Source organism: Bison bison, unplaced genomic scaffold, assembly GCF_000754665.1.
Source record: "Bison bison bison isolate TAMUID 2011002044 unplaced genomic scaffold, Bison_UMD1.0 scf7180017864142, whole genome shotgun sequence".
NCBI classification, from domain to species: domain Eukaryota; kingdom Metazoa; phylum Chordata; class Mammalia; order Artiodactyla; family Bovidae; genus Bison; species Bison bison.
Window position 1 is genome coordinate 2,192,566 of NW_011494714.1, and position 5,900 is coordinate 2,198,465.

The 5,900-nt window shown below is 46.5% G+C and overlaps 1 pseudogene; it reads right to left on the reverse strand.

Annotated features, from left to right (window-relative positions):
* Positions 1–4,912, reverse strand: part of LOC104988797 — a 9,790-nt pseudogene extending 4,878 nt beyond the window's left edge.
* Between the last annotated feature and the right edge of the window lie 988 nt (positions 4,913–5,900).

Below are 5,900 nucleotides of genomic sequence, written 5' to 3' on the forward strand. Positions count from 1 at the left end.
CCAATGCTTGTCTGTTCAATGACTGAATGAAGACTGAGAAAACAATAAGAAACTTCCAGAGAGCTGTATCTGGTGGGGAACAAATAACAGATAGCACACAGAGTGAAGAAGGAGATTCACAGGGGCAGCAGATCTCATAGTAGGGGGACAAAGGGGCTCCTCTGGGAGAGGGTGTCTCCCAGAACTGCTCCTAGAACCAGCTCAGACCCTGAGACCCTGACCAGGAAATATATAACTAGCCCACAGAAACTCCAAAGGACAGGTCAGCTTTTGTCTGACAGTCTCACACAGAAACCTATCAATTGTGCCTCTTGTCCTCAGGTCACCCCTGGATCCCACCTTCCTGATTCTCTTATAGACCCCCCCACTGTGTGCCCAGGTATGTGGGGTGTCTTTTTTATTAGTTGCTTTCACGTCTTAAGACTGCAGCCAACCTCTCTCCACTGCTGGGTAGCTGCTCCCTAAGGAGACCAGTTTTCCCCATTTGCTCAGAACTTTCCCTGTTCTTAAACAGACGTTTATCTGTACTGAGAACTTCCTATGTCTTTGGTAGCCCTGGATTGTTGGTCATCTTATCATAACTCTGTCCAGGCTGCTGAAATTCTCCCTGATCGTCTGTTCACCACACTGTAGAGTCCTCTAACCATGCTCCCCATCTCAAAGGGCAGTGGATGCTGCTCTCTCCCAGCTGCACAGACCTCTCTGGACCCTTTTAGGACCCTGGTCAGAGCCATGCTCAGAAGGCCTGGGGATTATGAACCCATGGGTTTTTTGTGTATCTGTGTGCTTGTGTGTTTGTTTGTATGTGTCTCTGAGTGTGGTTGTGTGTCTCTGACTACCTATGCATGTTTATATGTGCCTCTGTGTATGTTTATATGTCTGCTTGTGTGTTTCCATGTGTCTGTGTGTCTGTCTGTGTCATTGTGGGTGGTGTATATGTCTGTGTGACTGTGTGTCTGAGAATGCATTTGTGTGTGTCTGCCTGTGTCCATGTACAGTAGGGGGGGATCATTTGGACTGACCCTCAGAGGGAGAGGCTTACCGGTCCATGTGTACACTCCAGTCGCCTACTTGAATCAATGGTACCAGTTGAGCTCTGCCTTGTAGTAGTGGTGGTCCACCCAACCAAACATCACCGCATTGCCCTCCCGCTTGTCTCTGTAGAGAGAAGAGAGGGGGGACCCTTGGACGACAGTAAAAACAGCACTGTCTGAGAGCTGTGCTTGTCCACCCATCAAGGCCCTAATAAGGTCCCCACGTACAGATGCAGAAATAGCGTCTAGGAGCAATTGAGATCTGGACTGAGGTCTGTTACTGGCTAGTGAGTGGTACAGAGGAGGTTAGAAGCTGAATCACTTGGCTAGGATCCACCCACTAATGTCTTCTGAAGACGCTCTGGGCCTCCAGGCACCTGAATGCTCAGACACACTCGGAGGACAGGGTGCTGAAGTGTTTTGCTTTCCCCTTATCCACCTTGTCATTTTTCAGGAAAATCAAGGTCTGGGAGTTCTAAGGGTGTGGGTTCAGGTCACCAAGAGTTGGCTCCACTGGCCTGTGACCTCTACTGTCCAAAGGGCCCCACACTCAGAAGGGACCCCCAACTCTGCTCTCCCTGTCTTGAAATGCATAATATTTCTTGAACAAGAGTTCCAGAGTTTTGTGTCCCACACTCTCGTTTTTCACTGGAACTTACAAATTGGGTAGCTGGTCCTGGGCTCCCAGTGAAATGCTAATGAGGAAGGAAAGATATCCACCATCCTTCTCCTTAGTTCTTTATCAAATACACAAGCAAATCCTAATGCCTTTTATTCAACATGCTTCCTGTTGCCTTCCATTAGCCTTCCTCCTCACACACCCATGGAGAACAATTTACTGATCTTGAGCCCAGGAGCAGGGTGTGTTCCAATAAAATGTTATTTATAAAAGCCAGTGGTGAACCCAGATAGGGCCCTGGGCCATAGTTATCCTGGGTTAGATTCTCTCTCAGGATACTTCTATATAAAGTGTTCTATAATATTCGTGCAACTGAAAGCATCTTACAGCTAATTTGGATAAAGTGATTGTCCATCTCAGACTTACTTGCTCAAGTAGAAGGCAAAAACAGGCTCAGAAATGGCACCTTCATTCTTCAGGTTGTCAAAGATGGGGATGGCTCCAGAGAAGGACATGTTTGGGTAGTTCAAGCCCAAGATGCCATCAAAAGGTATACCCTCAAACCCAGATTCTGCCAGGCTTATACAGAACGGCTGGTCAGTACTTACAAGGTCCCCAATCTGTGGGAGAGAAGAGTGTTTCCGCTTACAGATACATGAAGTGGGCTAGAACTGGGCTGGGGTGCATTGCCACTAGAACCTCAGAGAAGAATTGAGGCTTGGCTCTGTCTTCAGTGGCCCACAGATGGTTAGACCAAGCTGGGAGGGGAATTTGGGTTCCACTTGAGAGAGGCTGTGAATTTTAAAACATCTGCCCCTCTGAAAAACACCACCTGAGTGAGTCAAATTGGCCTCGTGGCTTCTGTACAGGTGTGGCAACCAAGTCAGGCCAGGACCCATTGGCCCTACCTTATGGGCAAACTGAGTAGAGAAAAACATAGCCTTCTCTTTGGCATCACTGTGACCTGATGACAAGAATGGACTGCATTCTCTGTAATGTACTGTGGATTCTGCATCTGTCCAGGAAGACAGAAGCTGAAAACACAATCTTGCTGGCAGGGTTCTATGAAAATTACTGCCTGGGGAATTCACCTTTGGGGATATGTGTATTTTTCTGTGAGTGTGTATGAGAGAGAAAAAGAGAGGGGGAACTACTCAAGTATTTTGGGGGAGGCAGGCCATAGGTTAATTAGACTCTCAAGGGTCCTCTAGAGTGAGAACTCATTTATCAGGCCCCTTGACTTCTCAGGCCTCCAGTTTCCCACTCTGGATACCTGAAGCCCTTGACCACCCCCTGGGTCCCCAGATCAGTTTTATCCTGTCCCCAAACACCCCACAGCAACTTCAGTCCTGAAAAGCCAGCCTAACTCCACCTTTTACCACATGTGTGCACTCAGTAAGGCCCTTGCTGTCTGCACCTCAGTTTCTTCATATGTCTCATGAGCTAATCAAAGTAACTGCTGTGTGGAGCTGTTGCAGGACTAAACTGAAAGCGCCTGGAACACTCTGTGAATATGTAAGTGGGTGCTTTTTTCCCCCTCTTCTCACTCCAAGCAAAATGACCCTTGAACTGCTCATGGGCAGTGGAGCTGCAAGTCCACACCTCAAGCCACTCTCTGGGTTAGCTAATCTGTTTGCTCATGTGTCACCACGGGCACTGTCTCCCCAGATGCAGGATCCTGTGGGTAAGATGGCCAATATCTATGGGAGTTAGGCTAAGAAGGGTCCTGCATCTCTTTTGCAAGCAGGGATCACTCCCTAGCCAGTCCTGACTCAGCATTTGTTACCCGAACTGTGTCATAAACAAGAAGTCCTTTCATCCTTCCAGTATGGTACTTGATGTTGAAGACCTTTTGGGTATGCTGGAAGGTGGAAGACCAAAGATGTATGAACATAACCTTTGTAGCTGCAGACACAAGAGATGAGTGTCAGTCATCAGGTGCCAAGGGTGGAAACAGGGCAACAGGGCAAGTGAAGGATGGTTCTGGTAGGGGGTGTCTGTACTCACCACAGGCTAGACTTAGGCAAAAGATGGAGGGCACCCACAAGTCAGATGAGCCTATGTCAAAGACAACATGGAATTCCTGAAGGGGTTCCAATGGTGATGTTACCCACGTAGAGCATCTACAGTGAAAAGGAGGGAGTAGGTTAGTACAGAAGTGGCTACCCTCTATTCCCACACTGATGCCTCCCTCTGGGTGTCACATATCTCTTGAGATCACTTTCTAACCACCGTGCAGCTCACAGACTTTGGTCACAGAGATGTCTGCATTTGATATATTTTTCCTGTGTTATGTTGTATGCAGTATATTGATTCTATGACCAGGCATTGAAGTGGTACCTCCTGCATTGGAAGCGCAGAGGCATAATCACTGGGTCTCCAGGACCACTAGACACCCAGGGAAGTCCTGGTGACTTCATTTGAGAAGGTCTGTAGTCCCTTCAATCCCAGCCTCAGCGCCCCCTTCTCCAGGAGGTCCTTCTGGATCAACCCCAGCCACTCCCTCTATCAGACCACATCCAATCAACTCCACACAGGTGACCCTTTCACTCGACATGTATATACCCTTTGCCTATCTCTCAGGCTGGCATGGGCATTCTTGAAGACAATTAAGCCCTTTGTCTAATCTAAAAACAGTAACCACAGTGTTAGATTCTTATGGCCTTACGTGGAATATGGGCTCAGTAACTTACTGCTGTGGTTCTTGCATCTGTGGAAACTGAATTCCTTTGCCAGGGGAGTCACAGTTGCTTTGCAGTTGGTTCTACCTTTTAATCATTGATGGCTCACTCTTCATCTGTAACTGAGTGGTTCACATAGCTTGTAAGGAACAATCGCCCTCAAACTAATGACACATCTTTGACACAGAAATGGATGTTTACCTGCCACCTGATAATTGCCAGGCTCAGTCACCAAGACCAACAGTTGAGGATGAGAGTGCCTTCTCCTCTGGGTGGGGTCCCAGTTTTCCAGTGTCTCTGCCTCCTGCATGAACCCCAACCCCAGCATCCCACCAGGCACCTCCAGATGCTCCTCAGTGCTAAGCTAGAGTACCAGGGGGCGCTGTGGAGCACCATCCTCCCAAAATACTCACATCCATGATGTTTCTCAGTGGGTGAATAGTTAGATTTGAGCCACAAGAAGAAATCTGGAACAGCCGGTAAGCATGTACCTTCACAAAATTGTTCAGCGTGTTTTTTCCACTGCGGGTTTTTCTTATGGTCTTCACTCGCCTTAGAGGTATTCTTTCACGGAGCATTTGACAAAGAAAACAAAGAAGATGCTAGAATCAGCTGTCAGTGTTAAGGTATAACTGTCATTGTAATGGCCCTGTGTATTTTCTAATCATTTTTATGAGGCACATTATTATCAGAATTTAATTCATATGCCATGGCAAAGACAGCCCTTTGAATACAGGTTCTGTTCTGCAACCTTGGGTAAGCCATATGACCATGCGGTGTCTCAGTATCCCCTTCAGTAAAATGGTGGAATGTAACAATATAAACCCTCCAAATAGAATATCTTGGGGATAACTGAAGTGATGGATATAAGGTACCCGATAAATAGGAAGTCTCAACATGACAGCCATTAGCATTGCTGTTGCCATCCCACACTATCCTTCTCATAGAACCTCAGGGAAGGAGGTAGAAGGGGGACTCTTATCCTCTTTTACAAGGGAGCAATTTGAAATGCAAGAGGTTTCTGAGTTGGCTGTGGTCACACTGCTTGTCAGATATAAAACAGTGTATATAAAACAGTGTATCTTTCTCCAAGTTGAAAGGCTTAGTTTCATTTCCCTTTCATTTCCCTTTCACATCTATACATGGCCACTGGAAAAACCATAACCTTGACTACATGGATGTTTGTTGACATAGTAACGTCTCTGCTTTTCAATATGCTTTCTAGGTTGGTTACAACTTTCCTTCCAAGGTGTAAGTGTGCTTTAATTTCATGGCTGCAATCAACATCTGCAGTGATATTTGAGCCCAGAAAAATGAAGTCAACCACTGTCTCCACTGTTTTCCCATCTATTGGCCATAAAGTGATGGGATTGGATGTCATGATCTTAGTTTTCTAAATGTTGAGCTTTAAGCCAACTTTTTCACTCTCCTCTTTCACCTTTATCAAAAGGTTCTTTAGTTCTTCTTCACTTTCTGACATAAGGATGGTGTCATCTGCATATTTGAGGCTATTGAAATTTCTCCCGGCAATCTTGATTCCAGCCTGTGCTTCCTAAAGCACAGTGT